This window comes from Meriones unguiculatus, chromosome 8, assembly GCF_030254825.1.
Source record: "Meriones unguiculatus strain TT.TT164.6M chromosome 8, Bangor_MerUng_6.1, whole genome shotgun sequence".
Taxonomy (NCBI): Eukaryota; Metazoa; Chordata; class Mammalia; order Rodentia; family Muridae; genus Meriones; species Meriones unguiculatus.
Genome location: NC_083356.1, coordinates 31,584,688 through 31,612,684, shown reverse-complemented (window position 1 = coordinate 31,612,684; position 27,997 = coordinate 31,584,688). Strand labels below are relative to the sequence as shown.

General features: G+C 42.3%; 1 protein-coding gene across 9 annotated transcripts in view; it reads left to right on the top strand.

The window, feature by feature from the left end:
• The window catches only part of Khdrbs3 (KH RNA binding domain containing, signal transduction associated 3), a 168,395-nt gene that overhangs the window by 10,632 nt on the left and 129,766 nt on the right, over positions 1-27,997 (top strand). The window contains exon 1 of one of the 9 annotated variants that reach the window (XM_060389322.1): positions 7,882-8,021. The exons of the other annotated variants lie outside the window; for them this stretch is intronic. The gene's annotated coding sequence lies outside the window, so the exon portion shown is untranslated. Of the gene's footprint in view, positions 1-7,881; positions 8,022-27,997 lie in introns of those variants that run through there. 9 annotated transcript variants of the gene reach the window in all.

Below are 27,997 nucleotides of genomic sequence, written 5' to 3'. Positions count from 1 at the left end.
ATCTTGTAGTTATGTATCTGTGTCTTCTCCAATTTTCCATGTACTTCTTTCTCCTTGGCATTAAAGAAACATTTATTTTGAAATAATTTTAAGCTTACACAAACATTAAAAGGCTAGTGTTCAGACTCCTGTGCACCAGCTACATGGCTTCACCAGTTAACATTTGCTGTGGTTTCCTTCTGTGCCCTCTCTGTCTGTTTTCACTACTGCTGATGGTGATGTGTGTGTTGCAATGGCTTGGGCCTCTGAGTGTTTATCTCTGCATATTTCCTAACAGGAAAGGCCTTTTCTTGAAGCACTGTTAACATTCATACGTGATGCTGGCCTCTCACCCAGCTCCATACCCCTTTTTTTTTTTAAAGATTTATTTATTTGTATTATTTATACAGTACTCTCCCTCATGTGCATGCCAAAGAGGGCACCAGATCTCATTACAGATGGTTATGCTCCACCATGTGGTTGCTGGGAATTGAACTCAGGACCTTTGGAAGAGCAGACAGTGCTCTTAACCTCTGAGCCATCTCTTCAGCCCTCCATACCCATTTTTGCCACTTGTTCCATTTCTGCCCTTGAATGGTCTAGATCCAGTGCCCGCAATACACCCAGGTACCAGGTTCCCAGTGTTTTATTGGTGTCAGCAGCCTTCTGCCTTCCCCTGCCTCTGACGACATGCTAGCGTTTGTGGTCGAACATCGCTAAGTTTGGGATGTCTGGTTCTTCTGCAGGGTTGTAGGAGACCGTGTGTGCTTCTGTGCATGAGGGCACAAGCTGCAGAAGCCTCAGCTTTGGTGACTGCTTGAAGTCATGCCGGCCTCTCCCCCAAAGTAAATCGCCTCCTTTTGTGACTACGTGGTGCTTTACTGCAGAGATACCTTAAGCCTAAATATTCTGTTTTTGCCAGACTCTCCCTCACAGACTTTAGCACCCACTCATTTCCTACCTGAAACATGACTATGGGTGTTGTATTTATAAAATAGCAGTTTTCTGCCCCCTCCATTCCAGTTACATTTACCACTTCTCATTCCACTGAAAGGGGACATTTGTTTTGCCCTCTCTGTGTCTAGACTCCTTTACCCTACCCCCCTCTCTGTTCAGCTTATCTCATTTATCTTGTGCATACGTGGATTATCTTAATCGATAAGTTATGAACATTAACTGTCTAAGTGGATGTTCACATTGTCCCTGAGTCATTACTAGGAGCCCTTTGCCCTATACCCATGGTCCTTTTGATGGGATTATCTAATGTGAGTAGAGTTGGTTTGCTATAGATCCATAGGTCCCACATTAGTGTTTTTTTTAAAGATTTATTTATTTATTACATATACAATGCCTGCACCCCAGAAAAGGGCATCAGATCTCATTGTAGATGGGTTTGAGTCACAATGTGGTTGCTGGGAATTGAACTCAGGACTTCAGGAAGAACAGACAAAGCTCCTAACCACTGAGATATTTCTCCAGCCACATCAGTGTTTTTAACCAAGGATGTATCAGAAATATTTGAAAAGAGTAGAATCTTTATTTAACATGTACATATTTTTTGTTGTGTAAATCATACATGATTGCATAGTAGTAGTTACTAATACAAGCTGTAGTGATCATTTAGTGACTCCAGAGGACAGGAAGAGCTTAATGTAAGTAAGCACCACACTTTTATATACAGGGATTGAGGATCTGTGGCTTTAGGTATTGGGGCAGCATCTTGTTCCAGGGCTTGATTGCCTTTGCTCTGAAATCAGCCCCATCTTACACTGTACCCTTTTTTTTGTTTTGTTTGTTTTCAGGGTGGAATGATCCTATAAACCAGAGTCTGGTTTAGGCTCCTTGCTCAGAGGTCTGGGACACAGATTTGTGCCTGTAAATTGTTATCTCTCTATTGTCTTCATGCTGAACTCAGACTCTTTTTTGGAAAAACCAAAGGCTAAATATTTTTGAGGTATGCCTTCTATTAAACTCCCTTTAGCATATTGGTAAAGCAGAAAAGGACAGTAGACAGTATGTATTTGAGTGAGTACATGTGTACTCTGATAAGGCTTTATAAAAACAAGCAGCGTGCCAGACTAGTGAGGTGAGTCAGCTCACATGTTACAGATTAAGTACGAGATTTGTAAAAGTCTTGTTTTACCCTTACCCTCAGGAGAGGCATAATAGAGGGCACGTGTCCGAACTAACACGTGCTGACTGTGAGCTAGATGTACCGCAGACCGCTCTTTTCTCTTATGTAGGTTTTTCCAGTGCCTTGCAACTTGCCAATATGCCTGTAAAATGAGAATCTTTTTAACTATTTTACTTAAATTATTCAGTGCTTTTTGTATTATCATATTGGGAAAATAATTGTGTAAACTCAGGAGAGTAAGTTTTCGAGGCCTTCTGTGTGTGGTGTGCACACACACGCACATGCAGAGGCCTGAGGACTAAATTAGGTGCCCTTCTCAGTTGTGCTCTGCCTTATTTCTTCAGACAAGATTTTCCACTGAACCTGGAGTTTGCTGATTCAGCTAAACTCTCTGGCCAGCTAGTCCTAAGGCTCTTTTTGTCTGCTTACCCGAGTGCTAGGTTTACACACAGGCTGCTGCAGCTAGCTTTTGGCTTGGCGGATCCAAACTCAGGTTCTCACGTTTGCGTGGCAAACACAAATGGAGCCATCTTCACAGCCTGGCACTTTCTTAGTAAAGGCCTGGCTGAAGGCTAGCCACAGTGTGGGTTAAGGCCCCTGGTCCTCCTGTAGCCTTACATGTTTCTTTCAGGCTTAGCAGAGAGGCAAGATTTTGCCCTAGTCAATTGGAAGAAGAAGAAGAAGAAAGCAACCCTCAACATACTTCTTGTTACGGGATAAGCTTTTTTTCTCTCTCACATTTTTTCTTGATGTAATTTATTGCTTTAATGGATTTATAAAGGGACTTCTTGAGAGCAGTGACAAGAGGGTTTTATCAGGAGTGACGCTATTCTCAGAGGGATGGTATGCCATCAGGAAATGTCACCCCGTCTGGACTGGGGTAGTCTTTGACACTGATGTGGAGCTCTGATGGCCACAGCACACCATAGTAGCTTGATGTGGAAATATGATTACCCCCACAGAAGACATCTCCAGTGACTCTGGGACAAACTAGGCTTTTCCTAATTGTCTCCTTATTTTATTTTACTTTTGGATTTATCATTATTCCTAGACGTCAAAGGTCAGTCTGAAAGGTCAGTGGCTAAGCAGTTCTTCCATTCACCAGCAGGCCTGCTGGTTTGTTGGCAGCAGCAGCAAGTGTCCTCAGCCCTATCTTTAGACTGGTTCACAGTTCCACCCAAGGACACTGTATGGTTGGGTGAACTTAGCACACTCAGGACCTCCACAGGGCTGCTGCTGTCGGAGACACCTAATACCTTCTGAGGTTCCAATTCAGTTAGCAACCATTTACTGCTTTTCTTCTGTTTTTACATTTCAGTATCTCTGCATCTCTAGGCTTCTTACACACACTGGCAAAAGACTTCCTCTGCTTTTTGACTTGATGTCCATCATTTTGTAAAACCCTAATCAGAACAAATAGAGAATCAGAATTCTAAGTGTTCGGGTCATTTCTTCAGTTCTTCAGGCAGAGTCTGCCTGTGTTGCTCAGGCTGGTATCAGTTCATTAAGTGCCCAGACTGATGTAGAATTCACAATCTTTCTGCCTCAGTCTCCCCTTCCTGGAGTTACAGGCATGCACCACCAGGCCGAAGGCTTGCTCTGTATTTTCATGGTCTCTAGTAGTGTAGAATACAGAGCAAAGCATTAGGAGGTGTAATTTACCAATTGCTAGGTCATGCTCTGGATGCTTCTGGTCTATAGGCCTTTCCTTTTCTCAGCCCTTGTCAGGTAAGCAGTGCACTCGCAGACTTCAGGGTCTCCCTCCCTCAGTGGTCTTGGGGGAATCTGTGCCAGGTGCAGACATGCTGCTAGGTCCTTCAAATCCAGTCTAGTGAGCTAGCAGCACATGTGTTCCTGTTTCTTTCCTTCAGGGAGTCCAGCATAGAACACTGGGCCCAGAGATTATGCTACTAGGGTGCTTCTTTGAGCTCTTCAAAGAAGAGCTACAGTATAAGACAGTATAAGGATTCTTGGTTGACCAGTTTTGCTAGCACACAGGGTGATTTTTCAGTAAAGAATTCATAGTGATTGTACTTGTGTAGGGTTGGAGAGTTAAACAAAGGAGAAACATGACTTTCTGCTGAGGAAACCATAGCCTTCTAGGGGCACCACTAGCAGGCAGGCAGGGCATGATTTCCCCCAGTCTTCCCTGGCTAGAGGGGGCTCTCTCCTTACACAGTGTGGGAGCATGGCTCGGTTGGGCTACATGCTGGAACACAGAGCTGGCTAATATGTTATCCCTGCTTAAAGAGTTTCCAGCGCAGTGGGGAAGCAGCCAAATTAAAAGACATTTATATTGTAGGGTGGTAAGTGCTGTAATAAAGACATCGTGGATACCGTGGCCCTGCTTAGGAGCAAGTAGTGCATTATTCTAGTCAGGGGAGGGAAGAGGAACTTCAGAGTGACCCTGATGGAGAACTGGGCACTGTCGCTGCTGAGTCTGGAGGAGGAATGCTTTTCCTTAGTGTCAAAATATGGCCTCCTTGAAGGCTAAAGGCTCCTTGTCTGCTATGGATGCTCATGCCCTCTTCCATCTGGGCTCCCAGTGCCTAGTGTGGGCAGTACTTGGCACTGATCTCACTGCATCCGTCCGTCACAATGGATTTTTGGAGTTCCTTCTCTCAGGGAAATCTAAGCATCTTATAGGCAGGGAATGTGACTCATTATTGTGCAGTGTTGGGTCCTCAGAGCTTAGCCTGGAGAAAGCTGGGCACAGCATAGTTGTTTTCAAAGCAGGGAACTAGGGGGTCTCAGTGTTTTCACTCAGGAGTCCTTCTTTCAGGTTGCTTTGGTGAGGGAAGGCAGTAGATTGTTTTCCTTTTGAATGTCCTGCAACTGGTTTTAAGATGTGTCATTTCTCAGATGGCTATGTCCGGCTTGTGCATCCTGAGATTTGTGTTTCCATCCTGAGGTTTGTGTTGTTGATGCAGCACGACAGGAGAGGGCTGGGCTGAAGGGCAGGCCTCTCATCACTTTTTCTTATCTTCATAAAATGTGTGTGAGCCAAATTATACTTACAGGTGTACTGCTTTTAAAATGGGATCTTACCCTCTGCTGCTGCCGCTGATACTGATCCTGGCACACTCTTGAACTCCAACAGCTAAAGTGGGACAGAGCAGCATGATACAGAGCCTAGGAAGTGAAGTGGAGCACAGGCCCATCCCCCTAGAAGACTCAACAGCCCCGGAAGCTTCTCTTTTTCTGACTTTGGGTTGGCTCACATTTTGCCAGTTGTCTTTACATTTAATAATGGTAGGCGCCATGCAGTTTGCAATTTCTTTGTGGATGCTTTTGAAGTATATGAATACATCAACTGTGAAGGCTTAGTCCTAGATCTTTAGATTCTTGAACATGAATCCTGCTGCCTGCCAAGGTCGTGCTTGGCTCCCTGATGATGTATGTAGAGTACAGAGTCTATAAACCTTTGACATGGGAACCAGGAAAGATTAATGCTCAGCTCCTTTTCTTAGGGTTCAGGGCTCAGTAGAAAGCAGACCTGGGCACCTTCCTTTCTATTGCCTTTCTTATGAGTTGCACTCTGGTACTGGCTTGCTCGCTAAAGAGAGGCAGGGGCCTGATCCACAGTAGGTAGTACTCTGGAGCTTTCTTACTATGAGGAGAGGTCACAGGATAAAAGTGGCTCGAAAAGGAGGAAAGATCCTTTTGTGGACAATGCTTATTTATTGATTGTTTATCTATTTACTTGCGTATTTTGCCTCCTGTGCTTTCTGTGGAGAAGTGCCACTGTGTGTACTCTGACTCAGACATATTGGCATGCCAGACTAGCAGATTAGTATGTATGGCCTTGCCTAAGGGAAAGGCAAGGACCTTTGCTACACTTTACAGATTTGAGTAAAGGGTGTAATTCTTTTGCCCAAGTGAATTGTTGCCTCCTAGTGAATTAGTGAAATATGAGGAAACTAGCTATGATAATCTTATAACTCACATAATGCATTTTATATAAAAGTGGATTTCTATTTAAAAGACCTGTAAGAGGCTCTTTTCTAGAATATTTTTTTTTATCTATCTGAAAATGTCAATAATAAACCTTTCCAATCAAGTTGATTTGGCTTTCTTACATGGAGAAGAAAAAAATGATAGTCTCAACTGCTAGTCCATAGATATGCATAGAGGAGTAGTATGGCTTCTTTTTACAAAAAATAAAAATACTTAACAACAGATTTCAAGCCATGCATTGCCTTGGAACCTGCCTTGGTTCATTTTGTATTGCTGTGATAAAATACTTGAAGCCAGTTCACTTATAAAGAGGTTTATATGGTTCATGATTCTAGTGGCTGGAGAGTTCCAACAGCTTGGTCCTCATGTGATGGTGTGGACCTCTTGGCTGCTTAGATGTGGCAGAGAAATAGAAGCAAAACTTACTACATAGAAAAGGAGCCGAAAACCTAGGCAGTCCGAGTTATGGCAGCTCATTGTTAAAGACCTAGACAGCATCGATTCATCCACAGGGTGGTTCTCCTATGACCTAACTACCTTCAGGGAGTTGATCACTAAGGAGCAGGCTTCCACAGTGTGAAGTTTAAAGGACAGACCAAACCCACGACACAGCCAAGCCTACTGCTGTGTGCTTGGAGGCAGCCAAGTGCTCGGGGAGGTGTGCAGTCCCCTGCGTAGCTTCTGAAAATGGCACTCTTGCTTGAGCTGGCTCCTCCTCAGAGCCGGGGTACTTCTGTCCTTGGTTTCTTGGCATCTCGACTTACGCCGTTGCAACTTGCGTTGTTACTGAGTACTTGTGTGGTTTGACATCCTCTCAGTTCTTCAGGGACAAAACATGGTCGTCACAGTTAAGATCACTCAATTACCGTAGTTCAGTTAACCTGACGTCCTTAAGCAATTTAGGTTAATGAGAGGTATGCCTGTATAGAGGAAGCAAAATTATTTTCTGTTTTGTTTTTCAATTTTCAGATTCAGATCTCTGAGATCTACTTAAAATGAGTCTGACAAACTGGCAGTGTGTTCCTTTTCTGTGGCTGTGGTGACAAGTTATTACAAATACAGTGGCTTCATTACCTCACAGTCCTGGTCTGAGATCGCTGTGGATGCTCCTGAGTACTCTGTATTATGCTTTGTAGAGAATCTGGCTTTTGTCTTCTGACCTCTGAAAACTAGCCACAGAATGGGCTTGTGGCTCTTTTCTTTGTCTGCAAAGGAAGTACCATGAGGCCATCATCTCTGTTCTGTGTTTTTCATTTGTGGGGCTTTTGTGATTGTACTGGGTTCACCCTGGTAATCTCTCCACTTTAAGGCCAGTGTACTTCTGTCTTCAGCTGTTCTCCACACTACTTAATAATTGTCGGCTCTGGAGGTAAGGATGCAGATGTCTTTGGAGGAAGCCAATTTTCTGCCTACTGCAGAGCGTTGGGGAGTACAGCAGGAAATGAACATTTACAGGGTGTCTGGAGTATCTGCAGCCAGGCTTTAAAGATTTCATGTACTCTGATTATCTCAAACTGCGCATCAGGATCTTGGAGACATCAAATGAGTTGTCACTGCTGCAGAATGATTACTAAAGCTGGGCTTTTAAAGCTTGAGTTCCTGCTAAGCATCAGGCTGTGCCAGGAGATTGACCAACTGCATTTTCCTAGTCCCCAGAACCATCTTCTGAAATCGATGACATGAATTCCACCCCACCAGTGGGAAGACAGGCTGTCACGGAGATGGGACTGGCCTAAAGTCACATGGCTGGCTTGGAACTGAAGATACTACACGTGGAAGCAAGGCTGATTTACTTGCTTTTTTTTCGAATTATAGGAGGCTGAGAGGAAAGGGAGTTATGGAGTTGATTTCTCTTCTTTTCCACTTCACAGTGAGGCCTTATTTGTATAATGGTCAGAGTATCTGCCAGGGTGATTGCCAAAGATTTGGTGTGGCATTTCAGACTGACTCGGTAAGATCTCCCCCCTTTCCCCTTCTTTCTCCCGCTATGCTTCTTATCCACTGTATTCCATACCTACCTTATTGAGTGTGATTTTCGTGCTGCTTTTTAATTACTACTTCTGTTTTCTCCTAAAGTCATTTCTCCTAACCTTGATGCTCTGCAGTCTGTGAAGTGGAAACCCTTGTCTTTATGGTCAATGAGACTCTCACCTGTGAATTGGCAGATGGAAGCTGAGCATCAGAAAGGCCAGCTGAATAAGGTTGCTAAGCATAATGGGACAAGACTCCAGTTTGTGTCCGCTTGTTTTCAAAGCTCTTTGGCTTACCATAAAGTTGGGTGACTAAAATAGAAAAATAAAGGCAGAAGAACAAACAGGTAAAGGCCATTCAGAGATAAGAGATGCAGACATGGTAAAGGTGGGGCCAATTGGCAGGTGAGTTGCACCGGCTGTTGGTAAAGCAGAAATTCAGGAGAAAACAGTCTTCATTTTGTAGTGCTCAGTGAAGACCTGTGAAGGAAATGGTCTTCTTGTCTAGCTTCAAGGAATTAGCTCTGGGCTATTCCGTAATCAGAACTAAAAAGAAGACAATGGCAGTGGTAGCTCCCACCAGCCCAGACCAGTCTGGGATTTGCTCTCCAGATCAGTACTCTGTCCAGACTGTACAGCAGCCTCCTGCAGATGGGTCCCAATGCCTCCATTTTAGAGATAATGCCACTGAGCCTGTGAGTGAAAAAAGCAGGTTGCTTCTGGAATGGAAGACCTGTGTTCATTTTGTTCTGCTCATCTTATTTCAGCATAGTCAACGTTATTGCTTGAAACAGTTCCATAAAGCTCGGGGAACTGCAGAGAGAGAAACTTAGAGTGCCTGACATGGTAATTATACAGAAAAAAAAAATACTGAAGGAGCAGAATCGTGTGCGTTTTAAAGCATGTAAAATGTGCTTGGCCCGTACCATCCTGGATAAGCTCCAAGAACGGGCAGCAGATAGCACTCAGTTCTGTGCATTACATACTTGTGGCATCTTGTTCTTAGCCATGTTGGGACTTTTTCCTTCTTCCTCAGTGTTTTTAGACACCCAGTCTCCAGTCTCTCTGCCTCTGCCTCCATACTACTGAAAGAAAGTAAATCCTGGTATGTGTTCTCTATGCAAGTGCTGTGTGTTAATTCAACACTCTGAACCTGGCCCATGTTTGGAACTTGCTAATTATATTTATGAACTCTTGCTCCGCATTAAACTCAAGGTATAATGGTCAGGTCTAATTATTAATCCAATAATTACCATAGTCATAGTGTTGTGCAGCCCCAGACCCTAAGCCCAATGGATGACAGCAAAACGCTTTCAGAGCCATTAGTGCCTGTGTTGTGGTTTACAGCTTCCATGGTGGTATGTAATTGCCCTCATGTTGTGGTAGAGTTGGCTGTTGTCATGGCTGCTGTGGTGGGGAGAATGTCCTTTGGAATCCTGGCCGATGATTAGCCTTTGGAACTTGACTGGCCAAAGCATATGAAGGGGAGTCTTGGGCCAAATCCCATGATTCTTTACTTTTTTTTGTAACAGATGCTCCTTGGTGGGAAAGCATCCTGCTTTTGGTCTGTTTCTGCTACTGTCTGCTTTCCTGCTGCCCCTCAGCTAATCTTCCTTCAGGGGCCTCTCGGACCCTCCAGGGCTTGATGTTTGAATACAGTCAGGACCAGCTCATTCACTCCTGACCCAGAGACTGCTTCTGGGTTCAGAACACTATCAAATGAATTGTATAGCATAATGGAGAGTTCTGTTTTGTTTTGATGTCACTTGGGAATGTCCACACTGGTTGTGGAAGATGGTGGTGCATGGTGATTAGAATTTGATCTTAAGCTTAGTCTGTCTTGTTGCCCTGCTTCTTAGCTGTGTGTCCTGGGGCAAATAACTGCCTTGCCCTAAATTTCTTCATTTGGTTCAAGACATGGCTATAGCAAAAGTAGCCATCTTATAGAGCTCTCGGGTGAAGAATAAATATGTTAACATGTGTAAAACATTATTGCTCTACAGGCAGCAATATTCAATAAATGTTATCTGCTGCTGCTAATATTTTACTGGTGTCAGTGTGTTAATGTTGACTGTCAGGACCATAATTGTGACTAAGGAATAGAACCTGGCCTTAGAAAGGGTAGTCTGCCTGGGCATATTTAGGAAAACTATATTGTGGCCAGTGCTGTGCGTGAAACACCTCTCCTCCTCAGTTACTCCCTTTACTGAGTTGCTGTGTCTGTAAAGAATGCTTTACCATCTGACAAGATCTACTAATGTGCATATCTTCCTGACAGTCAGCTCCTTGTAAACCATACCTTTTCAGCTACTTGTAATAGGTGTTTAATAAAAAAACACAGAGTGAATGATCAGTCAGTAGGAGATGGTTAGAGAAGGAGAGAAGATTTGAAAAAGAAAGTGTAACTTCGTCAAGATGTCTTGGTGGAAGTGTGAGGGGTGCTGGAATAGGTCTTTTGGGATGTAATTCATGGCAGTTTGCAGGGAGCCTTCACAAGAATGGCATGCTTGAAGTGTGCATTTAAAGCCTAATGAGATTGATGGGAAAGAGAGAGGGTTCCAGGACATCCAAAGCCATGGGTCTAAAATAGACAGCTGTGGATTCCAGAGCAACTAGATTGTCACACTTGGGTGGTAAGGATAGCTTGTAACATCAGTACACTGTGTCCTACAGCAGTGCCACAGAAATTGTATCTTTAAAAACCATTGTTGAGAATTTCAGCCTCAACTTATCCTCAGAAAGTGTTACTGTGTGTGCATGTGCATAGCATCATGTGCATTTCCTTATGGCATGTAGGATGCCAGCTTGCAGAAAATCTTTATAGCATATGGGTATGTTCACAGGAAAAGTTGCTTATGTAGTTCTCAGTTATATTTTTATTTGGTTATGTATATCTTAAGGTAATATGTTTATGTGAATCTCTCTTTACATATCTAGCTATCTTTCTATCTATCTATCCATCTATCTATCTATCATCTATCTCTCTATCTATCTCTCTATCTATCATCTATCTATATCTATCTGATTTTACTTGCACACTTTCTAATGTTGGCTTTTCTTTGCTGATAGTGGGAGAGTATCATCACACTGGTCTCAGAAGCAGAATATAAAAGGACAAATATGTTGCTGTAGATCGTGTAATTCTTGCCAAACTATGAAACAAGTACTTTTATCAGGTAGACCTGGTTCGTTGCAAGAGGAGCCATGTTTCTCTCAGTTAATGAGCTGTTAAGAGAGCTTTGTAATTGTGAGTAGTTCTCACTGCTTGGCAGAGTAGTTTAGGGACACCTACTCCAGATTTATCGTACTAGGAAAAATGCTTTTTAGTGGGGCTTGATTTATGCCATTATCTGTCTGTATTAGTGTTTGGCTTCAGCATCCAAGGATTAGAGAAACCCAGGGATGGCAAATCCCAGATGTGTTCCAGACATCCTTGAGAAAACTTATGTCATCCCTCACAGTTGGAGGTGTTTGGGAAACAAACTGAGGGAGCAGCACTATTAATATATGTATATTAGATCATATATTCTATAAATAACATACTATATATCTAACACACAAATAGTATAAATGTATATTGACAGTGTTGTTATGTATTGATAGTGAATATTCTGTTTGATTGTAGTCTGGTTGTTAACAGAACTAGAGAGAACCAGTGTTCAGGTTGAGGCTGTAAATGCTTTCTGTATATGTGGTACTATAACTGAGGTGGAAAGGGGAGGTGTCTTGATTATTGTGGATTCAGCACATAGCTAACATTGATGCTGAAGGAATAGCTTTGGATGCTAAAGCCAGCCAGACATTACGACAAACTATAGTGTAGCTATGATGGCTGTTTTAAAACTGTTACAGTCTAGCCAGTAGCATGTTGAGAGGCCATCTTCCCTTTGGTAAGTCTGTCTAACTCCCCACGGCTTTTTTTTAATGTGTCTTATCTCCCTTGCTCAGCTTCTATGCCCAAGAGGACAGTGCTGGGTTTGGGTCTGCCATGGTGCTGGCCAGATGCAGGGTTTCAGCTTGTCAGGCTGGCATGCCCTGGATTTCCAGACTGCAGGGCTCCATCCTTTGCAGCTGTGGGCCCCGGTGTTGAAGGTCTCAGTGCAGTCGACCTTGGTCACCCCTTCCTGTTCTCTCGTCCACTTAGGCTTCAGTTCTCCATGTAGTACATGTTTGGGGCAGTCCTCTACTTATTCCCACTTGCTAGTTGCATGATTTGGACCCAAATGATATCAGTAAAAGTCAGATGCAGGCTCAGGCCCCTTTTGTTTCTCTTCTGGTCAGAGACTTAAGTGTCTTTTCCTGTGGAGATTGCATTTTAATAATTAGGAACTGAAGTTACAGGTTATAAGTTATAGGTATGTAACATCTTTTTCTGGATCACTTATCTCCCCCACCCCAGGTACCAGAAGTGCTCTGTTGTACCTGGAGAAAGCGAAGCCTTTGAGCTTCTCGCTGTGAGAGAGGGAAGCCAGGGCTTTGTGTCTGCAGGTGGAGGCAAGGAAATCAAGGCCAACCACTGGCTCATTTTTCTGTCTGTAAGTAAAGATTAAATAAGACAGTGGTTGTAAACCTTGAAGACAGAATTGCTTATAGGCATGTTCCCGGGATTTGACCCTGAGGTCTGGAATTCATGAAAGGACCTTGGCATGGGAACAGTGCTTCCAAGCCCCCAAACTTAGTAGTAGATTAGGTGATGAGAGTAAGCAAGATCCCTCCCAAAATGTGGTCTCCTTGGGAAGGTGTTTGTTTTAGTGAAATGTTACCTCTTAATTGTGGATACACTTTTTTAAAGTAAAGCTGTTTGGGTTGTTTAACAGATGAACTGTGTCCATCAGTCAGCTAAGCACTTCCTGGTTTATCCCTCACTAATTTGGAGTAGTGATTTTTGTTTGTTTGTTTGTTTTCTTCAAGCTTGTTGTTTCATTTCTTCTAAGTTGTTGAATTTACATACACAGTGTTCCTAGCTTTTCTCTGTTGTCCTTACAATGTTTTGGGGATCAGCAGCCCGCATGCTTTGTTTGCTCTCTTTCACTTTTGATAGTGTAAATTCTGTTTCTCTTTTCTTCTCTTCCCTTTCCTTTTTTTCCTTCTTCTCTCCCTTTCTTGCCCCTTTTGTTATCTCTAGAACGTACAATTCAAAAATAGTTTCTATCGTACCCATTTTTGTCTTCTCATGATTTGTTTCATTGGAATTTAATCATTTTTAGTTGATAGAAGCTTTCTTCTTGATCAGGGTTTACTTCTGTTTTCTTTTTTTAATTTCCTTAGGTGAGTCTTTGGTTGTGCATTTCAAGATGTCTAATAAAAAATAGTAAAGCAAAATTTTCTTCCGTGGCCATGTAGTATTATAAATTTTGTTCTATTAATTTTTTTAATTTAAAACATTTTGTAATTTCCATGGAATCTTTTTGACCAATGTTATTTTTAAGTGTGAGTGTGTGTGTGTTTGTACTTTCTGTGAGTTTAAAGAAGATCTTGTGATCCATCATAGACTTATAGTTTAATTCCAGTGTCGTCAGAGACTATACTTTGTATGAATTCAGTGGTTTGAGTCTGCCCAGGATTGCTGGACAGCTCAGGTATGCTTTGCTTTGATGCCTACTCTTGTTGTTCTGAAAACCCTTTGGGGGTGAAGTTTCTATAAATGTCAGTTAACCCGGTTGCTTGATGGTACTTTCTATTTTTTTTTTTTTTTTGAGACAAGTTGTGACTATATAGTGCAGGCTGACCTGAAACTCTTGATCCTCCTGCTTCAGCTCCCTTGAGTACTGGAACTGTAGACATATTCACCATGTCTACCTTAAAAATATTACTTGATGTTCAAAATTATATGGAATTCCTATTATGGTGACCACTAATAAAGTTTTATTGGAATAGAGACACTACACTGGTGTGCCCATTGTAGCTGCCCTCTGCAGAAACCATATGGCTCTCGAAGCTTAAAACACTATCTCCTCCTGTTACAGAAAGGTTGTAATTCATGTCATAAGTCAAATCATTTTTCTCAACACTCTTAAAGTGTGAGTCACTGTGAACTTTGGAGTTGATACTGGAGCAATCTTCCACACATCAGTTCTGTGAAATACTATTGGGGAGCCATAAAGAGATCATGAAAACAAATATTCTGGGTCTCACAAATACTCAGGGATTGGTTATTTATTCTGGTTTCCCTTAGTTTCTAAGCTGACCTCTATGTCTGCTTGACATGTGATGCCTGCCTTCCTGCTTCTTCCTCCCCCCCACCTCCAGCAGGGGCTTCTTTTTGTATTTAAGGACATTTTTTTTCATGTATCTGAGACTTCTGCCCATAATAGGATTTATAAGGCCATTTTCTGAATTTTAAAAAATAATTAAAGGAAGATGGTAAGAGTTGGCTATCAGAAGAAGGATTGGGGAGCGTACTCAGGGAGGCAGGTACAGTATGAAGACTTACCTTCTCTGGCCAGGTGAACCTGCTGTGTGCATCTGTATGTTGATACCTCATTTAACTCAGAATCCTGGAAGTTTTAATCCTGGGATTTGTTATTCTTTTCTATTATGCTTATGCATGTGTGTGCTTGTTGTTGCGTTGGAGAGAGAGTAGAGAGATCTGTTTGAACTAAAGATGGATGTTTTAGTAATGTTTGCAATGCCAAGGTCCCATCAGGTCCGGCAGCATAGGTTATCTTGGAGCATGGGGATCATTGATAGCTGCAGAAATGAATCCACAAAGTATCAAGTGGGGACCGAAGTGTGAAGCCTTGAAGGTTCCCCAAACCCTCAGGCATCATAGGCCTACTGGTCAGAATGGAGTTTTCTGAGATGATGATGATGTCTTTCAAGCCTTTTCCCTCTGCGTTGATGTTTTATACTGTTACTGTCTGTAAGTTAAACCTCAGTTCCGTTAGCAGACACCATGCAGTGGCATCAAAGCACGCACTGGTAATTTTATTTTTCATTGCCAGACCCTTCGAGCTTCAAAACCAGAGAGCAGGTTAAGGACATTCACTTAAGAATGTCCTTGATGGAGCAGTAGCAGCTATTGCTGTTACTGAATGTCACCATTCACACACACATTTAAACAGTACCTCTGTGACAACAAGGAGCCAGTGTCCAGTATTTCTGGATGCCATAGTGCGAAGTTGTCTCAAGAAAAGTGTCAAGGGCGGAGGATGATAAGCAGAGGTCAGAAGGGAAGGCCCTTTCTGCTGCATGGATCTGCTGATCTGACCAGGTGTCAGGGCGATTAACATTGCCTCTTAGGTGGGCAGTGCTTGTTCCACTTTGTAGTTTTATGCTGAACTTTGTGAATCTTAAAAGTAAAATCCATTGTACATTTGCTTTTGACAACCATTCAAATACCCTTGTATCCAAGGAGCTAATCTACCCAGAGGAAGCTTGATGTCAAGAGTTCAGATACAGCAAAGAACATCCATAGTAATGAGGAGAGTAAGACCTTCATTCTACTTCATGATAGTTCTTATGTGTGATCAGGTCAGGATAGTCTACGTGTTCAAGCAGGGTTTTGTGGACTCTCCTACACTGAACTGTCCTTGGATCTTTATCAGACACTAGTTAACTGTAGCTCAGTTGTAAGGTGCTTTACAGCATGTACATGTTCCTGAGTTCAATCCCCAGCACTGCAAACAGAACAAATACCCAGCCCACAGTGCATATGCCAGTCCAGTTCCGGATACTCCTTTGGTGGCTCTGCAGGTCCCTTCAACCAGTCCCCACTGTGTTCGTTGCTGGAGCTTAGGAAGTCTAAGGCTGCAGTATATGTCTCTCAACTTTGTTCTTCTTTCAGAATTTCCTTCTCTATTCATTCAGGTTCACACATACTCTAAAACTGTGGGGTTGACTTAAGATTTACACAAATGTCTACTGTGCCTGTGATAGGGATTGCAGACTGAAACAGTTGATTTCTGGGAGAAATGTCATGTAGACAATATTCCTTTTCTTATCTGTGACCTTGCTATGTATCTCCATTTTGAGGTTTTAAGGTTTCTACCTGAGTGTTCGCAGTTGCTTTTGTATAGATTTTATGCATACTTTGTCAAATTAATCTTGATGTTCCATTTTGATACTATTTCAATATTACAATAATATATTACTGATACTATTCGGTATCATTACAATTCTGTTTCTAATGTTCTTGTTCTCTATTTAGCCATGCAGCCTCTGTGCTGAACTCAAGGTTACTGATGCCTTTCTTGTAGATAACTTGGGCCTTTCTAGACTATTTTATCTGAATAATGACAGTTTTGTCTTTTCTAATCTGAATGATGTTTATGTTTGTTGGCCATCTCTTTCTGTTCTGAGTAGGCCTCCTGCCACAGTGCAGGCATGTGCTCAGAAGGATCATGGATGATACAAGGTGGTTGGTTATGATGTGGCTTATGTTTTCGTGTGTGTGTGTGCGTGTGTGTACGTGTGTGTACAAGTGCGCACATACACACACATCTTGGAAACACATGAAGGTCAGAAGTTGACATTGAAAATCTTCCTTTATAACTCTCTACCTTATGTTTTGAGATAGGCATTCTTATTTACCTGGAGCTTGCTGAGTTGGTTGTATCTGCTTACCAGCAAGCCCTGAGGTACTCATGTCTCCAGTTTCCAGCACTGGCCTTTCTCCTGGGGATCACACTTGGTCCCCAGACTTGAATGACAAGTACTTTCCTAAGTCCAGTTCCACCTGCAGTTTTTCATAGGTGGTTTTTGGTCTTTTTCGGGTTGAGGAAATTTTCTGTTCTTTTGCTTCGTGAAGATTTTAGTTATTTGAGATAAATAATGTGTTAAAGACTTTTACTACCTTAGCTGAGATTCTCATTGTTCCTTTTTAGTCATTTAAATATAGTGAACCTGTTGCATTGTTTTCAAATGTTACCTCCCTGAGATGCCTGATGCTCTGAGGTCATGTGTGATCTCCTAAGATTCCTGTTGCTAATATCTGTGTGGTGCATTTTCATCCATATTCATAAGGAATAATTAGGTAGATGGGTACAAGCTTGGTTTTGTTTTTGTTTCTTTTTTCGTCTTTATTTTAAAGAAAATGTATACCAGATTTTTGTACCAGACTGGTAAAATAGGCTTGGCATTTGTGTTTTGTCTCTGTTTTGGAATAGTCTGTGGGATTGATGGCGTTTTTCCTTCTAGGTTTGGTGGAATCACCCATGGAGCCCTGTAGGCTTGGGATTTTCTTCGAGAGTGCTTGATTCATGACCAGAGTTCTCTGTTAAGAACAGTTCTGTGTTTCTTTATCTGCTCTCCCTGCTGCTCAGGGCTTTAAAGTGAGTGTAGGTGGAAAAGCACACAGATCAGGTGCTGTCTCTTGGGAGAAATAACAGAAAGATTAGAGCCAGCTTCATTGTTCAGCTTGTGATGAGGGCAAAGCTGGGCTCATTGTTTTACAAGGCTGAGTGCCTTTCGCACACAGTTGTGCTGTTGGATTTTGATGCTGATACTTCTCCTGGTTCTAAGCACCTCTGGAGCCTTCAGAACATCAGTTCAACTGTCAACCAACAGTTATACTGCTGGACTTAGGAAGGGGATTCTTCAGGACTGGAGAGATGGCTCAGTGGTTAAGTGTATTGGCTGGTCTTGAAGAGAATACGGGTTATATTTCCAGCACCTATATAATGGATCTTATCTGCCTCTACCTCCTGTTCCAGGGGATCTGATACCCTATTCTGACCTCTGCAGGGTCCAGAAACACTCGTGGTGAACAGACATACTTGCAAGGCAAAACATTCATACGATAAAAGTAAAGATATAAAATTAGAAATAAAAAAGGGAAGGGGTTTTCTTAAGGAAGGTATTGTCTTATGACCTCAGCAGCTTTCTTCCTGTATGGCCCTTTACTGTTTTAAAAAATTATTATTATTATTATTATTGTTGTTGTTGTATGGCCCTTTACTGTTTTAAAAAATATACTATTGTTATTGTTTATTTTGTTTTTTTGAGACAGGGTTTCTCTGTATAGTCCTGGCGCTCCCTCTATGAAGCAGGCTGGACTTGAACTCAGAGATCTGTCACCTTTTCTCATCTTTATTATGAGATTTTGTGGGTGCTGTCAAGGCTTTTTGCATGAATTCAAACATACTAGTATAACACAAGCATCTCTCGCCAATCAGAACTGACATTCCTGAATGCTCTTTGTCTAGGCTGGAGGAGTTAGCCACAGGCACAGCCTGTGGAGATCTGAGAGCAGGTAAAGTGATGCAGCCAGATGAAGTAAGAGGGCATGTTAATGCAGCTATCCAAGGAGCAGCTGTTAGCCAGCACCTGCTCCACAGTGCCTGCTCAGCAGGCGCTCTTGAGCAGTGAGCTTCCTTGTCAGTAAAGCTGTCAACTAAGTACCATCCCTCAACTCTGAAAAAACAAAACAAAACAAAAACACCAAAAACCCAAAATCCACTTTTCATTTTTTCTTGGTGATGCTGGAGATTAAACCCAGGGCCTCACATGTGCTAGGCAGACATGTTAGTATATTTGCAGCCTATTTTTTTCTCCCTTTTAAAATGGGGAAAATGCTAACCCAATGAGCAAGTTGCTTATTTGAGGTCATAAAGGTAGAAATTGGAAATTCTTTTTGTGCTATTCCATCTGACTCCCCAAATATATCGTTCTAATAATGGGGTCACTCTCCTATGGCAGATGTGTGGTAAGATGTCCTGTCCTTTGTGCTCAGTTTCCCTAGTGTGGTGGGACTTCTCCCCCTCCTTTGTGTTGCCTGTGGTTTGGCTCTTAAGGGCAGGCTGCACATGAATGGAAAGGCTGCTTCAGAAGGTCACAAACACAGACAAACACCCAATTTTAGCTGTATTGCACTGCTCTGAGGGACTGAAGCCTGGATATTGTCAGAGACCAAAACACAGCCCCCACCTTAAAGAGAAGATGAGATTATTTATTCCAGAGCCTCATTTAAGTGAGCATGGCCCAGGAACACAAATATAGATTACCCCAACTCTATGCTCCAACATGGAAGCAGTTTCGTAATGTTTTATAGTTAACAGATCAAAGACTATCAAGTAAAGGCACATTCAACATACATTAGTGGGTACATCAGAGAGGTGATGGAAGCAAGATGGAGGCGTGCTTTTCTGTAGGCCTCGGATGCTGATGATATATTCAGCTTTGGGTTGGTGTGAACGAGGGGGTCCTTTAAGTTAATAGGTACCAAATGGTTTTATCTGTTAGTCATGGGATGTTAGTTCTGCCACAGAGGAGGGCAAGGAATGGCTTCTCTGGGTCTAATGCTAGCCTGAGATAAGGTAATTGGCCTCTAGACCTGAAACATTGCAACTTTTCCACATCACCATGGTTCTAATTAATCAGCCAGTCTCTGCAGAAACAGCTTCTTTCCAGGAATTCTCCTTGACAGTACATAAGAGGCTTTGGGGATGCTGGAAACATTTTTAGTCATCCCATAAGGAAGTAGAGGCCTCGAGCCGCCCTTACCCTGCAGCCAGGCCTGCTCAGCTCACATCTCATGTAGAAAGCTTGTCAGCGCCTTTTAACTTACTTTCTCCTCTTTAGCCCTGAAGTGAACTGTAGTAAGCACACCTGATACAGTCTTTTGTACCTGTGTACCCGCCTGTCACAACACTGATCACCCTTCACCATAACCGCCTCTCAGTGTCTTCCTTCCCTACTTTAAGGTATGTGATGCAAAATGTGTCTTGTTTCGGGGAGGACTCTGCAAACCATGTAGGCTCCCCCATTGTCAAATGTCCAGTAAGTGGCCAGGTGAAAGTGACTGCTAGCTGATGGGCAAAGCTTTACAGTTTTTATGTAAGATATACAGGGTACTCAGTCACATTCAGTGCATGTTCTCTAAGGAGCTGAGGACAGCAATTTAGAAGTAATGCCACTGTCCAGCTCATGTGGGAATGCTTCCTGGTGCATAGTGTCCAGCATCAGTCTAGTGTCCCTGCCTGGGCAGACTTCCATCTTCATCATCGTGTGGGTCATCATTTTTGTGTGTGTATGTGTGTGTGTGCATGTAATTGTGTGTGCATGTATGTCTTCATTTCTCTGTGCTGTGTGTCATTTTGTGTATGTGTGTGCATGCAAGTGTATGTGATCATTTTCTCTATGTGGTGTGTGTGTACACACGCACATTCATACATGCGTGTGCATGTGAGTGTGTATGTGTTTTCAAGTGTGTATATGTGCACGTGTGTGTATGTTCGTATATGTGTGTGCATGTGTATGTGTGTGTGTCTGTTGCAGTGGTTCTACTCACTGTTCTCTTGAAACTGACTGGATGTAGAATTTCTGTGACCCCACAAGCACAGGCCGTTTGGTACCTGTCCTTTTGGGCTGCCATCTGATTGGAAAGGGGAGGTGGAAGGCACACAGTTGAGTGTTGCAGTTGTAGGTCTTTTTCACAGCCTTCTTTTTCCTTGTTTTTACTGTGTTACTTCAAAGAGTGTACCTGAAATGCCAAGACAGTAATAAACGCTGATACCTGTTACTGGCTGTCAGCATTGCTTCTTTATATTAACTTTCTGTTTCAGTTCATTATAGTGATTTGGAGCAGGGATATTACTATCTACAATCACATCACTAAAGAGTGAGTTAAATAACTTGGCAGAAGAGATGGGGCAGCTGAGGGGCTGAGACCTAACCCACGTCTTAGCTGCTCCTAAACCAGCACACACGGATGTATTGAAACTGTTTTGTTTTTTGTTTTTTTTTTCTGTGAAATGCAAGTTATACCCTTTTCCATCTGAAGCTTGATCTCTCAGAATAATCTCTTTTTTTTGCTTTGTAAATTCTCAGATATAGATATAGCTATCAGGCCATACTTTTTTTTTTAATGGATTATCACTTGCACATCTTAGTTTCTCCTTTCATTGCAATTGTTTGATGTCCTTAATTTCTACTCTGGAAACATCAGAGTGTTTTCAATCCATTTATCTTATTTACTTTATCTTTCTGAGTTTTAACCTTGCCAGAAGGAGAGACATTTGCTGTGGATTTTTATTTGATCAAAGAGCCTTTTTATTATGTAGAAATGAAAAAAAATATTTTTTTCTGTTTTATGTAGTCCTTATCCCCTCTGCTACCCCCAAATTGAAATGAAATAATAAAACAGTTGTTTTGTTACATTTAAGATAAAGCTTACAACTGCTAGTCTTTAATGGCTAAGGTTAACCTTTGGGTTTTTATTATTACCTTTTTATAAAATCCCATTTTTCTATATTTGGAGATACAGCATCTCACTGAACTACAGGTGTTGTGTTGCTGAGGACAGAAAGATTACATCTGTGACTTGATTCCCGAATCAGTGGGCAGACAGGAAATAGGCCAGGCCGGGAAACTCAGTTCACTATGAGGCTGTATTTGTCAAGATCTGGTAGTCGGCTACATTTTTTAAATGAAAGGGTGGTTATGATGCAGTTACCAATCAGGGGATAACTGTTTCCCCTGAATCTCTTGATGGTCCTCTCTTCCCTGAAACAATTTGCTTTGGTTACACAAACTAGAACTTGGGATCATCAGCAAGTGAAGAGATCCAAAGTTGTTGGAAGGTTTTGGAAGGTGAGGCTGTCTGGAGGAGGACATACATCCACCAGCCCTCTATCAGAAGGCAGCTTGTTTCAGCTATAGGCTGACCCTCCTGGAGAGCGCCAGTAGACTCAGAAACACTGCCTAGAAATGAAGATTGAACCTCAGAAAGCACACGGTTAGTTAAGGTTACTTAGCTAGTTCATGGCTGAAATAAAAAGGATTGGAAGTCTTAGGACAATTAAGTGTGTTCAGTATTCAGTGCTTGCTACACCAATCTCTTTTAGAATTTGCTGTTTAAGACCGACCTTCCTAAATGGTGGTAAAAGTTAGGAGGCACATAGGGCAACTGGTTTTGAAAGATGAGTCAAATGATTAGATAGGCACAAGTAGAAACTTGTAGTAAGTTTATCATGCTTGGATTATGCACTCTTATTAAGAATTCTCTTTGCCCTGATCAAAAGCTTTAGTCAGGAAGATTCAGAACCTGATGTGCAAGGAAAGGACCATCCTACAAAGGCATCCTTCAATGCCTTCCAAGATTAATTAAGACTGTGTTAGCAAACTTTAAAGTGCCTACAATGTATGCCTGCTCTTCACTAGATGCTCAGGAAAGAGTGGTTCCCACTGCCTATGTCTGGGACAGTTGTGGCTGAGCAGACATTTAATTTATACAACAAACAGCATGAAAGCTGGTTGAATTTTTTTGTTTTCCACTCTGTAGTTTTGGGCATGGTGGTGCACACCTTTAATCCCAGCACTCAGGAAGGCGGAGGCAGGTGGGTTATTGTGAGTTCGAGGCCAATCCAGGTCAGCCAAGTCTACACATAGAAACCTTGTCTCGAAAAATAAACAAACAAAACAAAAGAAACTTTAGTACTTTTGAACCTATCAGGTGTTGAATCCGGAATTCATAAGCGCATCCTCAGCCTCAGCCTTCATACTTCGAAAACCACATAGAATCCCAGTCACTGGGATAGCTGGGTCTTGAGGTAGAGCTATTCCCAATTTTCTGGCCAGATTAATTTCCAAAGAGTTTGTACAAGTTTGCACTCCCACCAGCAAAGGAGGAGTTTTTCCCTTCCTCCATGTTCTTACCAGCATGTACTGTCACTTGAGGTTTATTTTTCTTAATTTAATTTTATTAATTACACTTTATACACTTTGTATCCCCCCATAAGCCTCTCCCTCCTCCCCTCCAGATCCCACCCTCCTTCCCCCTTCTTCATGAATGCCCCTGCCAAGACCACTGATAAGGGAGGTCCTCCTCTACTTTCTTCTGATCTTAGTCTATCAGATCACATCAGGAGTGGCTGCATTGTCAGTTGCTGTGGCCTGGTAAGGCTGCTCCCCCCTCAGGGGGAGGTGACCAAAGAGCAGGCCAATCAGATTATGTCAGAGGCAGTTCCTCTTCCCATTACTGTGTAACCCACTTGGGCACTAAACTGCCTTGGGCTACATCTGTGGAGGGGTTCTAGGTTATCTCCATGCATGGTACTTGGTTGGAGTATGAGTCTCTGGGAAGACCCCTGTGTTCAAATTTTCTGGTTCTGTTGCTCTCCTTGTGGGGTTCCTGTCCTCTCCAGATCTTACTATTTCCTACTTCTCACATAAGATTCCATGTACTCTGCCCAACAGTTGGCCATAAGTCTCAGCATCTGCTTTGATAGTCTGCAGGGCAGAGCCTTTCAGAGGCCCTCTGTGGCAGGTTTCTAGGTTGTTTCCTGTTTTCTTCTTCTGATGTCCATCCTCATTGTCTTTCAGGATGGGGATTGAGCATTTTAGTCAGGGTCCTCTCTCTTGATTAGTTTCTTTAGATGTACTGATTAGGTTTATCCTATTTTTTTATGTCTATATGAGTGAGTATATGTGTCTTTCTGCTTCTGGGACAGCTCACTCAGGATGATCCTTTCCATGTCCCACCATTTACCTGCAAATTTCATGATTTCCTTATTTTTCATTGCAGTTATACTCCATTGTGTAGATGTACCACAATTTGAATTTTTGATCAATGGAATACTACTCAGCTATTAAAAACAAGGACATCATGAAATTTGCAGATAAGTGGATGGAACTAGAAAAGATCATATTGAGTAAAGTAACCCAGGCCCAGAAACAGGATACGTTTTCACTTATAAGTTGCTATTAGCCATATAGTACAGAATAATCATACAACAAGCCACAGACCCAAAGAAGCTAAGTAACGGGAGGCCCAAAGGAGGATGACTGAATCCCACTCAGTATGGGAAATAGACTAGACATTGGAAGTGGATGAAGCGTGGGAACTGGGTGTGAGAAGGTGTGGGGAGGGGAATGAGAGTGGGGATCAGATGTAGACAGCGGGGGTGAGAGGGCTGAGAGAGAGAAGGGAAACCGAGTGGAGACCTCTCTGGGACAAGCTAGAGACTTGTGACAGGATAGGCCCGTGGGAGGATATGGGACTGACTCTAGCTGAGGTTCCTAGTAGTGGAGGGAATGGAGACTGATGTGGTTACCTCATAGCCAGGCAGGATTTCCAGTAGAGGGAGGGGAACTCCAACCCACCCACAATACCTTCAACCCAAAATGTACTCTATCTACAAGAAATGCAGGGATAAAGATGGAGCAGAGATTGAGAGAATGGCCATCCAATGACTGCCTCAGCTTGAGACCCACCCTATGGGTTAGAGCCAACCCCTGACGCTATTAATGATACTCTGCTATGCTTGCAGACAAGAGCCTAGCATAACTGTCTTCTGAGAGGCTCCACCCACCAGTGGATTGAAACAGATGATGAGATGCACAGCCAGATATTAGGTGGAGCTCGGGGAGTCTTGTGAAAGAGTGAGAGGAAGATTAGAAAGATCCAGAGGGGATAAGAACTCCACAAGAAGATCAACAGAGTTAACTAACCCAGGCCTATGGGGCTTACAGAAATTGAAGCACCAGCCAAGGGCCATGTATGGGCTGGACCTAGGCCCCCTACACATATGTAACTGATGGGCAGCTTGGTCTTTATTTGGGTCACCCAGCAAGTGGAACGGGGGCTGTCTCTGACATAGACTCTGTTGCCTGCTTTTAGATTTTTTTTTTTTTTCCTACTTGGACTGCCTTGTCTGACCTCAGTGGAAGAGGATGTGCTTAGTCCTGATGCAACTGGATGTGCTGGGGATGGTTGCTGCAGTGGGGTTCCCCTTTACTGAGGAGAAGAGGAGGGGAAAAGGGGGAAAAGGGTGAGGCCAGGAGGGGGTGCTTTTGTAATGTAAAGTGAAAAATAAATTAAAAAAAAAAACTCAGTCACTGAGTGAATCTTGTTTTGGGCAGAGTTTTTTCTTTAGTGTGATGTTTCTGAGTTATAGAAATTATTTCCTGAAGTGTTGAAAGAAACAGAATTAACAGATTTGAGAGTAAGAAATAGTTTTTTAACTATTTTTAACACTCCACAGAAGAATTTGTTTTATAAGTTGTCCAGAAGTACATTTAAAATAATAAAGATTCCAGGTTCCATAGGGAGATGCTCTGAGGTGGACCAGGTCCTCTAGTCACCAGGTCACTCACAGCAGGCAGAGCTGTAGCTATAGCTGACATTATTTATAGACTTTAGAGGGGAGTTTACTGCTAAACTCTGAGTTTAGCAGTTAGTGAGTGTTCCAGGTAGGGTTAAAGGTGTGGCCGATCCCCTCAAATAGGGAAAACCTCTGTATTTCAACAAAGTGCATGTTAGTGTTTTAGTCCGTGAGGAAATTGAAAAGTTGGAGTGTGAAAGTGCTTTTGGTTTTGATCTATTTGTTTGTTTTTCTGAGATGGGGTTCCTGTGGAAGTTGTCTGAGAACTCCTGATCCTTTTACCTCAGCCTCCCAAGTACATATATTATAGGCATGTCCTACTGTTCAGCCCAGCCTTGTTGCTGTTCATATTTTTGTGTCATGTAGTGGAATTTTCATAACTGTCTTCTTTAGCCTTAAAGTCTTTATCTTATAAAGCAAGCTTGCAGTCAGTTACAGGCATACATTTTATGATACTGTTTTGTAGTTGTTTTCATCCTTTTCAGTCTTGTCTGTGGTCTGAGATTTAGCATGTATTATATGACTTTTTCATTGCAATTCATACAAGCAGATCTTACACTTGCTGAACGTTATTGGTTATTGGAGTGTTTCATTGGTAAATGGTTGCATGGCCTATAGAGGATCTCAAAACTCTATTTTCTGCCTATACAATGGCCTCCCTAGATTTCTTAAGCTATACCGTAAAAGAAGTTTAGGATAAGCTTCAGTTTTATGATTAGACAGTAGACACTGCCCCACCCCCCTTTCCTGTACCTTACATTTTTAAAATTTATTTTTGACAATTGCATGTATGTAATACATGCTGATTGCTCTCACCCACCCTCTTCTATCTACAATCTGTCAGCCCCCTACTTTCCTACAGTGCCTTTCTTGCATTGTTGTCTTTAAGCTTTGTTTTGTGACCCACTGGGTTTTATCATGGCCATCTGCAAGAGCATGGGCGTGGATCTTGTTCATTGGACTCTGATGGATTCACTAGTGGCTACACAAATAAAGATGGTAACGCCCCCTCCCTCTTACAACCATCAAAAGCCATCAAAAGTTCTTCAGGGAGGAATAGGACCTCATTAGCCCCCATTTCCCTCTTCCAGGACCAACTATTGATAGATCCGGTCTCGTGCAGGTAATCACAGCCTCTGAGACTTTGGTTGCAGTGGCCCAGTCATACCTAGAAGGCGTGTTCCACCCACTGTGGTGTTCCCAGCCTCTTCACTATCATCTGGTGCTTGTGTTTTTTCCTTTCTCTTCTATTCTCATCTATTCTCTTGGTATGTTTTCTGAGCATTAGGGCATGCAATACAGATGTCCAGTTTTGGTCTGAACACTCACCAGTCACATATTCTTAGTACCCTGAGCAGCCACGGGCCTCTCCACCTTCTCCTGTATTCACTCTAAATGGAAGCTTCTCTCATTGAGGCTGAGAACAGCACTAATCTATGTATATAAGCATGAATATTTAAAAGACAGCTTGACAACATGACCATTTAATAGAACAGCAGAAGTAACAGGTAGTCTGTAGGGCCAATGATCTTACCAACGGTGGATTTTTGACCAGGTTTACAGTACCGGGCATGTTTTCCTAATTATAGAGGAGAGCTCAGATCTAGAGAGCAATAGGTTACCCCAGAAACATGTGTGTTCCTGTTGCAGCAGTGTGGCAGATTAGTGCTGTAAAACGCAAGGGCCACAGCTGTGTAAGACCACTGATATTTCCCTCAGCATCCTGTACAGCACTGTGTATGATAGCCAGCAAGGAGGGAGCTTTGAGTTTAGTTCTGGCTTGATTTCTCTATAGCCTGCAGCCCAAGTATGTGAAGATTTCAGCAGTGGGGCTTACCATCAATTTCTGCAGGGCTGCCAGGAACACTGGCAATAGCAGTACTGACCAGTAACTCATAAAGAAGATGCTTCTTACCTAATGTTGGCATTTTCATTTGGTGACAAAGAAACGGGTGTAAATGGTAGAGTTTGTTGTTATGTGTTGTTTCTAGGTATGGTACTTGAACTGTACCATTAATATTCAGAACTCTAAAGCCACATACCAGTATTCCTAATACATAGTCAAGGTGACTAGACCTGTATGATGTTTTGTTTTTGTATTAAGAACCAATTTGTAATTTGAACCCTTTTTTAATACTTAAGTCTTCTAAGTTAAGTTCTTTCCCTCCATATTATCATTAATTTATTCTTGTTTATTACAGGTGTCAAAAAATCTAGACAGGCTGTAGGTTAATATGCTATTCTGAGAAGACATAAACAGAACAGGTGACTAGCTCCATCAAGCATTCACTTAGGGCTATTTTTGCATTTTTCTCTAAACAACTTAATTTTACATACATCTTTGCTCATATTTTAGTTTCATTTTTTCCGAGGCTTGAGGTCATAGAGTGTAAAAGGCCTTGGCTGGTCAGAGGGAATGCTTGTAATACCTGTAATGCAGTTCCTTTGTCAGAAGCATCATTAACAATAGGATTTATACATGTACTGCTTTCTGGTATTCACAGCACAGTTTATAAACTTAATTAGTTCTTGGAATAGCAAATGTTTTAAGATGATAAACATTTTCTCTCTGACTAATGTGTTGAATGGCTGTATATTCATGAAAATGCACTCTGTGCTGCTCAGATGAGGAAGCTGACAGGTATACTTCACAAGGTAAGCATCACCTGCAGTTGCATATTCTCAGGTTATGTTGTCTTCCTGTGCCATTCGCAGGGGAAATCAGAAATTTAGCTCAGATCATTTAGCCTCCAAGAATATTCATTCCAGATCCATTCCATGGAGAACATCTATGTTAAGGTCGTTACCTGATTTGTGTTTTTTTCTGAACACTGATGGCTATCATTATGATATCTGTTGGGGAGGAGGAGAGTAAACAAGCCCAGTGGTGAGGCAATACCACAGTTACCCACAGC